The sequence below is a fragment of the Pleuronectes platessa genome, chromosome 8 (genome assembly GCF_947347685.1).
Source record: "Pleuronectes platessa chromosome 8, fPlePla1.1, whole genome shotgun sequence".
Lineage (NCBI taxonomy): Eukaryota > Metazoa > Chordata > Actinopteri > Pleuronectiformes > Pleuronectidae > Pleuronectes > Pleuronectes platessa.
In genome coordinates this window covers 15994702-16006964 of record NC_070633.1, presented here as the reverse complement: position 1 = coordinate 16006964, position 12263 = coordinate 15994702, and positions in this window count along the sequence as shown.

The window sequence follows — 12263 nt, the reverse complement described above, 5'->3', positions numbered from 1 at the left end:
TTTGCTTTCTCCCTTGACCGATGAAAACGTTCTCTCCTTCTGCCTGGCCTCCTTACAACAACATTCCCCCAAGATGCTACTGCACCTGGCTTTTAAGGGAACGGAATATGGCACTCCGATTGGTTTATTGCATGTTCTTCCCACCTCCATGAATAATTAAGAGAGTAAGTACAACCCTTATGAGCCATGCACCAGGCCCAGTGACCTTTTATTGTTTCCCTGAAACTAATGAGAGTTGATTTGGACATGCTCCTAATGCACATGCACTGTTCGCTTCGGACCGTGCATTTGCATCATTAAAGTAGAACCCATGGTCTCTGAAGAATGAGGCCCACTGACCTTTCTTCTAGCACCACCATGAGGCTGACATTTCTGCTTTTGAGTGAAATGTCTTTCTATTGAATGTACAGCCATAGTCTCTTACCTGTGTGGTATGTAGTATACAATTGTATCGAAATGACAGCGTACACCTCTGTAGCCTGGACCGGTTTGAATGACCTGCTCTAGCATTTGTCTGGAAGGAATATCAAAATTGTTTACGCTCTACCACACACAGCTGGAGACTGCAGCCGGGGATGTTGTCTATATTGTACAGATTGTAAACAATTTGTGATTTAAATATTGATGCTTTGAATTGATAGTGTCATGTAGTTTCACATCTTTGCCAAAGCCTTTCAGTTTTGCCTCTATGTGACACTTTTTTATTTTTTTTCAAACAAAACAAACAGATCAGTCTCAGGCAGCTCTGTTAGCTTGAAACAAGCAAACTGTCATCACCTCCACTGTTTATCCGCACTAATTAGAACACTTCATAGTCGAGAGAGTCGTCTGCGAGTGTGTGTGTGTCTGTGTCGGCATGTTTGCGTAGACTGATGATGCTCAGGAATTCCATCACAAGGCCACTGAGAGTGATGCTCGTGCGCTGTCCTCCACAGTGAGAAGAAATGTCTGATTGATTTTATTTCAGCCACAACAAGGGACTGCACCCTGAGATTAGAAGTGGAGAGGACTGTAGGTTAAATGATTTACAGTCTCGCACAGATGGGTATTAGAAGACTGCTGCAGGCAGCTGCACTCATCAAGGTGTCTTGGAGGAAAGTGGCCAGCTAAGTAAAATTGTAAAGATGAGAGAATTGGGAAAAGGCCTTTGAGGAAAAAACTATGACATGGCAATTTCTCTGCTCCTAACAAGGACTGAAAATAGCTCCTAAACCAGGCTTCGCTTGGTATGTGAATATTTGCTTAAGCAAATGCAAATTTAATCGGATGGATAAGATGTGGTTACCTGAAACCTAAAGTGGATTTAAAACCCAGAGACTGTGCAGCTCAACCTTCTCCATCCTCTTCAGAGAATATAGATACAAGAAGTCTGATGTTCACTGATGTTATGTAACTTGATGTTCCGTGATATAAAGTCCTTCAAACTTTACAACTCTAAAGAATTCATATTGACTCGGCTCTTAGAATTCACTTTGTTGCTCCGATGGTCTCGCATGCGATCAATAGTTGTGATGATGAACAAATCTCTCCCAAATCCGGACACAAGAGAACCAAGATTAGAGCCTGTGATTCAATCATTCTGTCTTGGAGATGGACCTGTTCTCGGTCATAAATAGTTATCAGAAAAGATAGGAAGATGTGTTCAAATTCAAGTCAGGGAATCCTAACCAATATTATTCTCTGTAGGTTAAGCCGTAGAAACTGCGGATCTTTAAAGATAGTGGATGAATAAATTCATGTTTTGATGATATTTTCAGATTTTAGTTGGAAAGCATACAGGACGTGCACTGTCCGTCTCTCTGTTTACGTTCTTACCTGGTCTGATGAGCACCGACAAGATGACATGCCACCTTCCATAGCGCACCATGGTCCATCCATCATCTTAAAAAATATCAAGATAGACTATGTATTTATTTAAATATGTTTAAATACAATTAAAGTATTTAAGTAAACATTTATTTCTAAACCAAGAAATACAAAAAATGTATTATTAAATTTTTTGTAAATAATACAAAATACAAAAAATAAATCCAGGAAATCCAAAGGTTTGTGCCTCGGGGCAACGTTTCAAACAGCCATTGGTATTTTCAGGCCAAGTAATCCGTACTATTATTTTCTGTATTATAGAAATAAAAGCTATGATATTGTTGAAGGAAAGTTTATTAAGTTTGAGCTTTCTAACCTTAGCATCTTTCGTGTCTTTTCAATGTGTCGACAGTTAACAACAGTAATAGTAACAACTATTGATTAGAGTAATTTTCATATTTTCATAGCATCCTGGTGTCACTGTTTCAAAAACATCCTTCCTCAGACGTCTGTAACTTGAAGTACACCAGAGCTATTTTACCTTTACTCTCCCATTGCGTGATGCCTGCACACATTGATATTAATGGATATTAATGACTTGAAGATTTCAGACATGTTAGCATGTTAACACTAACAGCAGGTCATGTGGAAAAAAGAAGGTCTTCAAGGGAAATGACTGAGAACACGTTCTTTTATTCTTTCATCCTTTTTTAAGTCTATACACAATCTAGTCTTTCACTTAAAGCATTTAACTGTTAAGTGGGCAGATGGTCCTAGTTATATATTCACAAGACAGTTCTCTAAAAGCGTGAAAGGAGTATTTGAATCAAATATTCATGTCCTGTTCTGAAAGAACCCTTTTCAATAGTTCTCTACAGACTCTTTGGTGCTCTCCATTTGGTTTGTTTTAGCTTGAAGGAAGAGAAGAGACCTTTGTTGGATCTGACTTAGACGCCATTTACCACCAACAGGTTCTGTTTAAGTTGTTGCACCTTGTCGCTTCTCCAGGATAATTCAGGTCCTGTTTTGTTTTCTCCCTCATGTTTCTTGTAGTTTGTCTTCCTGTTTTATTTTGTCGATCTCACCTCCTGCTCCTCCCTAATGTGTTGCACCCGTGTCCAATTGTCTCCCCTTCATAGTGGGTCATTAAAAAGGTCATAATGTATCTAAGTGACGATACATCGTTTCTCATTTCATGTTATTCTTACTTACTTTTCTCAACAGTGTATATTTGAGTCATGTCTTTGGAATTGTAATGGCAGCTGTCATCTCCTTTTATTTTCGCAATTCTTTTTCATTTGTGGTGCCTCAACCAAAAGTGTATTTCCTCTCTGTCCATAGTATAATGTTGCAAACAGGTGAAAAGGATTTTTTTGGTGTAATGCACTGTTCTTGTGGTTGGTGTCAGATTTTACAAGACCAAACCACATCCTCCTGTTTGGAATTACCACGTCCTGTGTCGCGGTCACTCTCCCCCATGTTTTTTTATCGTTAATATTTTGTCTATGCTTGTTTTTTGGAGGTACGCAGGTAATCAATGTGATTTCCCATCTTGCTACTTCCATTATGCATTGTGCAATCCCCTCCATTGATGACTCACCCTTGATCACAGTGGTTCTTGTCAACACATTTGTAAATGGTACTTGGTTCACTAAAAACAACCCAAGGTTCCAAAAGTCCTGAACAGAGTGGGTTCAACAACCAGAGCTAATTTATTGGTAAAGACAGAGAGACAGAGTACCGTGTGTGTGTGTGTGTGTGTGTGTGTGTGTGTGTGTGTTTTGTGTTAGTGGGCGGTGCATTTCTGTGCGTGCATTGACAACATGATTCTGCAAATACATGTGGGCTCGGACACGCATGTGGGTAACCACCTCTCCAAAAGTGTCGTAGTTGCAGCTGGAGCCTTTTCAAAAGGCCCTTTGATAATGGATGTAAGGTCTCATGCTGGGTGTGTTTGGCTGCTCTCCTCATTGCTGCTATGAAGGACAGTCCGTTTATTCATGTCCGCTCCCGGAGTCCCAGAAAACCCGGCTCCCCAACACTCTCTCAAAGAACACGAACAAAGGGCATATTCTGTCTCAAGAGAGTGGAGGGCAGAGGAAAGGTTTCCGTGCATGTGTGTGAGGGGGCGTACATTAAACATGAAATGTAGAAAATCTCTGTGCATTTATTCAGTTGAATGGTCCTTGTGTGAGACACTTTTTTTGTCCATCCGTGTGTGTGTCTGTCATGTGCATGCAAGGGGAATACCGCCAGATATTATGTCACTGTTCTCTGCCGAACTTTGTTCCACACAAAGGGCCCGTTTCATGCTTGGCTCTTTAGAAGTTTATACATAAAAAATGCGACTGGGTGGGTAATGGGTCACATTGTCGAAAGCTCGCTTGGGGCTTTTTGTCCTTGGTTTGACTCATGGGAACCAGGTATTGTTTTGACTTGGGTGTCTCATATTTCTGGTTTCAGTCATATCATAACGTTTATTCCCACAATATGAACGGACAGCGTGAAGTCATTATGGGTCATTTCAGCATCAGCTAAGATTGTTTCACGTGCCAAAGGGGAGATTTGACTTGCCCCTCAATTCTGACACTTGAGGTGTAACTTTAACCATCCAGTACAGACTCTCACAAACTCCCAGGACACTTTGATCCCTTTGTTGAAACCTCTACGTGTTGTTGAAGTAAGAACACCAAGCTCTCTTTTCCTGAGCACCAGGAGCATTTATTTAAATAAATGTGATCTTTTAGAGGTATGCTTGTCTCTAGGTTTTCCATCTTTTTTTGGAGATTATTGGAACAAAAGTTGCCAAAGTGAGATCCAACCTTGACGGAGGTCTTTGCAACCTTAGGAAGCATCAAACACTCTTGCTTTCATCTCTGGAGCTGCACCCCAGGCTACACCAAAGGTGGTGTGCACCTCCTCAAAAAGGACTGAAGAAAAAAAGCCTCGGCTACAAAGATCCCATGCTAGGGGTGCACGAACTCTGGGTGGTGAGCGAATTGGAGTGAAAACATGAAATATGCTTGAAAGAGGGGATCCTTAAATTTCTGTCAAACTTCACACCACCCTGCTGGGAGACCAACTTTGCTGGGCCAATTTCAAATGAACTTGGCTTAACACATTTCAAGAAATGGGACAGTAGTTAAAAATAGCTTACCCCTACAATGTATGCCTATTCTGAGGCGACATTACACAAGCACTTTCCCGTTTCTAACTCAATTTACTGGAACCCCTTTTTTTCTCCTTTAAAAAAGAAAAATTGTCATTAATCCATTGTGGCTCTTTTAAATGAACAATACATTTTCATGAAGTATAGAGAGTAAGATAAATTAAGGTTACATGCACAAGTTAGATTGAATTACTTAAAGCATGGGGTTTTATATCACTGTCTGTACATGCGTACATGCTTCAGCAAAGACCCCGTCCCTATTTTTCTCTTTCTGCCAGCAATTAGCAGCCGTCTGCCCCAAACCCCATCAGGTCTCCTCTCTGCCTGCATGTCCAGGCCGCTTGGCCTTCCCCTCTAAACATGGCTCTGTGCCTCCGTCTGACCCTTCGCAGGCTGCATGCTCATGGAGAGGGGGAACAGTGACATGAGCCTGAGAACATGCTCAAGCAGCCCCTCCACAAAGCCAAGCAGCTGTAATCATCTGTTTGGTATTGTGAGATACTGTAGAACCTGCTCCCATTCATCTCTCTTGTTTTGTCTCCCTCGCATTGTTTTTGCAACACCCCGCTGAGTGAATCTAAATGCGCGCCACTCGTGGCACGGTTTGGTTTCGCTGGAGGTCGGAGCCAGTCGCTTGAATAGCTGCAATTCTCTGGAAGAAGTGCAGAGGATGTTCGTGTCCGACTCTCTTTACTCCGGCTAGCGACTCTAAATTTTTGGATTTTTTAAGGACACGCAGAACAGTATTCATATTCATGCATGGTGATCAAATGTGTGGATTATGGCAGCAGCAGCGCTTCCTCTCTCTCCCAGATTTTAGGGTCCGTTTTTAGAACACTTTTTCCCCCCAGTCTGTGCAGGACCACAGAACATCAAAGCGTCAGTGGGTTTTTGTTCAGTAATGGAGCAAGAGCTGATATGATTTTGTAAAATACATCACATCTTCCCTGACTCAGAATTGTCCCTCTGTAATTACTGCTGCATTTCCCAAAAAGTGAATCCAATATGTGGCATATAGGATTTTGAACAGTATATATAAGAGCCTAACCCTAACCCTATATAAGAGCAGTATATAGGAATATTTCTGCTCTAAGCCTAGTTTCCAGTTCTTTTTGTGTCTGTATTTCTGTTTCATATACGGACTCCGTCATCTATAGTGTTCAGTGCGATGAAAAGCATTTCTTATATGGATGAATAAAGACGCCAATGCAGCCATGGAAGTTGAATTTGTGTCTGGAGCAATATATGTTACAAAAAATATTGTTTTAAAATTGTCGGATATAACACAAATGTTATGTGTTTTATTATTATCTTTTGTATATATAAATAAATGAAAATTAATTTAATAAGGAAAACTGGCTCAACAACTTATATTTAATTCAAAAATTACTCTGTTTGATGATCAACAACGTCAAACAACTGTTTTAAATCAAGTAGCTTCTTTGCAAATGTTTTCAGGAACTTCATGTGTCACAGATGTTCCATTCAAATGCATTGCAATACATTCCGGAGAGTCGCATCACATCAGAGATCATGAAGGTGACCATAGGAATGAATTCAGTCACGCTTGACTTTGCAGAATCGAGGCGCTGCTGTAGCCAGTATGCATCTTACAAGACACTATTTATAGCAACAACTCTTGAGCTGGTTGGACGAATTAAATGACATTTACACACAGACCGGAGCGGCTTTCATTTGGATGTTGGCGACAATGTGCAGTGGTGGGACGGCGCTGTATTGGGCCTTTTAATGAATGATAAAACAGCTGAATACAAGCTGACGATGCATTATTTATTGATTTGTTCTTGTTCACTGAGCCAGTCTTGATTGTCTCTTCCTACGCGACGAAACAGTCAATGCCTTACTCTGCTCCAGCAAGAAATCAATGACAGTCGGCCTGATCAAAGCGCGGGACACGTCTTCTAAAACAACATCAGGCTGCGTATGAAATATTCAGATGGCGCAGAGGAAGACAGTAGAGCGAGAACAGAGCAAAACGGGAGCTGCAGGAAGCACTTCGAGGAGGAACGTGGAGGAAGAGGAACGAGATGACTCGCACTCAGCAACCTTCTCCTCCTGGTGGCGTGTTTGATGTGGGACCGTATACGCATTTTAAATCGGTTCCTCTTAGTGTCTGTGACGCTCTACTTTTTCTCCACTGTTCCATTTGAGCATATTTCCATACTCTTTAACTTAATCCTCATCTCTCCCTCTAATGTTCGACATCTGTCCATCCCATAAGTCATCTTGGCCCAAATATGACTCTCACCCTGAGCTTCTGGTGCCATGGCTCTCAATTCCAAGTGTTCCTTTTCTTTCCTCCCGCCTCCCCTTCTTTCCTCAGATTAAGTCCTGTGCCAGTTTTCTTAAATAGCACACTAAAGTTTTCAGAAGATAAGAAACAAGTTTATTTTGCTGCACAAAGTCTGGTTTGCACATCAAAAAAGGAATGCTATTAGATGTTCTTTAGAAATAAGAAGCTTATTAATAATGTAGCAGAACTGAGCCAGTGTTAGCATGTTGCATTCAGGCTATGCTTTCATCTGTGATGAGATACTGTTCACTGGAGCTGTTTGTTCCCTTACTGAGGAAAACAATGGATCATTCCACATACAAATTTAATTTACATGGAATTAATATTACCCTGGAAAAAATATTTATTAGTGTGACTCCTCAATATCTACTTTTGACAGTACTTGTGCTAATAAGAGCTCTGTGCAAAATGATAATTGATCGTTAGGTTTGAACTCCACTATAAAAAGTTAATTTGTTGAATAAATAAATCTATCATAAACTAGCATTGTTAAACCATAAACGGGAACAAATATTACATTTTAAGGAAAGTTCAGCAGATGGGGCCAGTGGTTATTGTCAGGAATAACACTCTGACATTTGAAACATAGTACATATAAAAACTTGTGCTGCAGCCCAGTGGGTATCGAGGCTGTGACTCAGCCCAGACTCAGCGGTAAAGGAAGAGGAGCCTGTGACTGGAAGATGCCGATCCAGCTGAGTTACCTGCTAAATAAATCATCAGCTGACCCAGCAAGATAATCTGCTCAGCACTTGTTGCGCTGCCATTTTAACTTTACTAATTCTGTCTGCCTCAGAACCTCTGCTGTGTTTCCAGATTTGCACTGACCCAGTTATTAAAGTTAGATTGGTAACAGAGCGTGACAAGTTTTTTTTTAGGTTTATTTTTTACAATATGCATTTGAGACATGAAATGCCATTTTTTTCCTTAAAGTGACGACTGTCGACTTTGAAATGGGCCGAGAGAAATGATGGTCTGACGTCATGAGTATTGTATGGTATAATAAAATGTGGTTGTTCAGAGTGAAACATTAATATCTTCTTGTTTTAGTTAAATTGAAAAGATAATATAACTTAATTACCTGCTACTGACAAAAAAGTAGCCTCCAAATTCCTCCAATTGTACAGAAATTAAGCTAAAGTATTTCTGTTATAGGTGCCCTTAACCAATCACGAGTTGGTGTGAACAGACATCGGTGTGAAACTACCCTTAAAAGACAGAAACAAAATACTTTTTATCTGTACTGCATTTTTTTAGTTTGGCCCATGTCCCATCTGCTAACATAGAAAAGGTGAGGTTTATGAAGTAACCTGCAGCCTGCCACCAGGGGGCAAGGATGATTTGTCTCCACTTCAGGGGAGCTGTGATTTATCTTTATTTACAGTCTGTGGGTACAGTTGTGAGTAACTGTTAGCAGCTAGTGTGCAGTGCGTTGCTGTGAGTGTCAACTCGAGTGTAAGCGACACACACACACACAGCAGCAGCATTCACAGAACATGAACACACTGAATTTATTGCTAGCAGAGGAAACATCAAATTATGGATTTTACGACACCCCTGAAGATGTGAAATTGTTTACAAATGTATTTAAACAAGATGCACATTTATAAGCACCCTGTATAATATAAACCGATGCATGATTCAGAATGCATGATTGATGAATGAAAACGTGCTCCTCAGTAGTGACGTCCCAGTGAGACTTTCAGCTGGGAAAGAGAAACAGCTGCTCAGTGGAAAGCCTTTGTCGCTGCCTGTGACTGTTTGGGTGAACCACAGTAAAGAGGTGAAATATGCACATTGTGCTGTGGGATAAACACAACACTGGGTTTGTTCTGATTGGTTGGGCTCCTGTTTGTTTCAGGGAAGTCCACTGACACACTGACTGACGCATCAGATTGTCCAAAGGAATGTCGCAGGACAGAGGATGTGTTATCACATGAGCCCATGCAGTAACATGCTGAATTGAAACGGGTCTAGTGGGTACACAGAGTTTTACAGGCTGATGCTGAAATGATTCATGATTTTGGAGCCACTCTAGCACTGAAGCTGCTCTCCCACCAGACTGCTCAAGGTCGTACTGCTCTGCGACTGCATAACAAATATGGCAGGGGATTCTCTCATCAGTATTAAACATGGTTAAACCACCAGCTTAACTGTTAGAGTCCACATATTTAAATCAAGGCTGTGACTTGTGTTAGTTTGTTTGTCCAGACCGGCTCAGCAGCAACACAGGTTATTAGTGTAACAGCCAGGCTAACGATGACCACACAAGAGTTGATGCAGTTCTGCTGCTGTCTGGCTGAATTCAGCAAAGCTCACAGATTTCTGAGCCTGACTCTGAGCCAACTCTGTGAAGTTGGAGGTTCTGAGTTAAAAGCTGCGCACTGTCCTCTGAGCGCAGACGCTGGAGAGGGCCTCGGAGCTGATAATTAAAAGTGCATCCGACTGAGGACAGAAAGTCGACAGTCGTTAAGGTGAGAGGTTTGGCCTTATTTAGCAGTCGACACGGGGGCCGAGGCTGGAGCCCCATTACAGAGACGCTCGGTTATGAGCCACTAGTGCACACCATGGTCCAGGTTCATTTAATCACTGAGTTGCTCTCATCGCATTCACAATGCTGAACTCGTGAAAAATAATTCAGAGCAAATGTCAAACTGAAGTGCCAGTGTAGAGGAGGAGACGGCGATGTCAGCAGGTCGGTGTTTTTCTGAAGTCATCTTTATTAATTTTTACATTAATTGGTGTAATGTTGTGACTATTTTTATATTCATGCACAGACGCTTGTAAATATCTTTATTAAAATCTCCCATAAACCCCTCTTTAGTTTGGAAGACAGTTAAACTGTGGAGGCTTGTAATTTAGCCAGTAAAGAGCATTAATGTGAAGGAGGGCCCAATAATTCGATGCCACAATGTTGCATCATATAGGCCCATAAATTCAGTCACCATCGCTCATGCAAGAGCTGCTCAAGGGCAGATCCTTGTTTGGTGAAATATGTTGTAATGATGTCATTTGCGATGTCATAATGCAGTATAATGTTTATTAGACACCACAATAAGATCATGCAATGTCAGTGCAGGTTTAGTCTATTACAGGTTTTTGACGTTACATTATGTAACAGATCGAGAGCCACAACTGGATCAGGCTGAGATGTAAGTTTGGACCACCTGCTGTGATGCTGGATTTAATATTCAAACAAATCCTTGTTCAAGAGTTCCTGTTGGAGGTTTCAGTACATTTGGTTTTCACAATAAGGTTGAATTATATCCAGTGGAACATGAGTCAAAACAACTGGAAGTGACCTCTCAGAACTCGTAGCAGAGTAAAACAACCGCCATACAGCTCGTGTATCTGAGAGCTATTTCCGAGACTGGAGAGAAAGAAGTGTATGTCCTCTTTATCCCTCTTGGATTTCAGCATTGTCTCTCCAAATAAAACCTCGAACAAAAGGTTCTCTGATGATGAAATCCGGACCCACCTTGTGTCAGTCTTAATCCTGTCAGGCAAACTGAGCAGTGCACAAGGATTCCACCTGGTAAATGAAGTCTCTTACATTCTCCAACTCGGGAGTCATATTAAAGCACAGAAAAAAATAGTTATAAAAGACAAAGGCAATGCAATGTGACGGAGATCTGGAGACAGGGGCGTGAGGTAGCTCTTCAGACGTCTTCAGCAAAATAATTTATTAAAGTTGAATGCATCAAGGAGAAGAGTGATACAAATGTTAATAATTCAACCAAAGCAAGGCTACACAGTTCTGCTGTCTGGTGTGTTCACATGTTGATGACACCGACCAAATAAGGTTGTTCTATATCTAACTTAATTTTGTCCAATTTGCATAACCAACTGACATTGAATCAAAATATACAACTGAAATAAAATTTGTTTCCTATTCAGATTATATTTTGATGTGGCGTTAACCTAATTACATTCATACATAGTATTAAAATGCGTCTCCCCTGAAAACATTGAGATCTAATAGTGGTCTCTCTCTATGTCCGGCTCGTGTTACGTCCTCTAAGTCCATTGGTTCTTTCTTCAGAATAGACAGATACTTATGATGATGTGGTGCTACTGTGTCAAAATACTTTCAATATTTGTTAAAGCAGTACTAAAGAATAACTGGGATTGACACTTGGCCTAACATTAAGAGTTCTCACATTCTTAAGTTTGAAATCTCATGTTTATAATACTCTGTTGTACAAAACAACATCAACAAAAAGATATAAAAGAAGATTACTCACCTATCAAACTAATACAATGCCCAATTGAGATTAAAGCGTCCTGTTTGAAAGAATGGAAACCTAGTAAAGCACAAAAAACTGGTCATTTCTTTCATTCCTTTATTTCATAAACAATGCACCTTGTGTTACCGCCGTGCTTAAGCACAAAATAGAGAAGCGTTTAAAAATAAATTGTAGAAAAAGTTAAAGCTGCCTAGTGCTGGGAAACACGCTGATGGTTGACGTACTATGTTTGTATTCCGTTCCCAGTGAGGTCACTCCAGGAAACAAGGCTGAGGATGTGTGAGAGTTTGCCTGAAAATACAACGCGGCTCCTGAGTGTTGTGGTGTAGCTGATAGTGAGCACAGATGTGTGTGTGTGTGTGTGTGTGTGTGTGTGTGTGTGTGTGTGTGTGTGTGTGTGTGTGTGTGTGTGTGTGTGTGTGTGTGTGTGTGTGTGTGTGTGTGTGTGTGTGTGTGTGTGTGTGTGTGTGTGTGTGTGTGTGTGTGTGTGTGTCTCCGTGCTGTGCTAATTGTGGAAGAGGGCAACACCCTTTCCCATAAAGTGGTCGCTCCAAAAGACTTTCAAGTTTTTGTTGCTCCCAAGAGGTTCTTAAGTTGAGCTGTTTTAAAATTGTGTCCCCCAAAAACAATGATGGAAACAAAAACCTATCTGATATCAACCATATTCTTTTAGGAAATTTAAGGTGGAAGTGTTTATTTTGAGGGATGTTGGTGTTTGGGGCTCTAG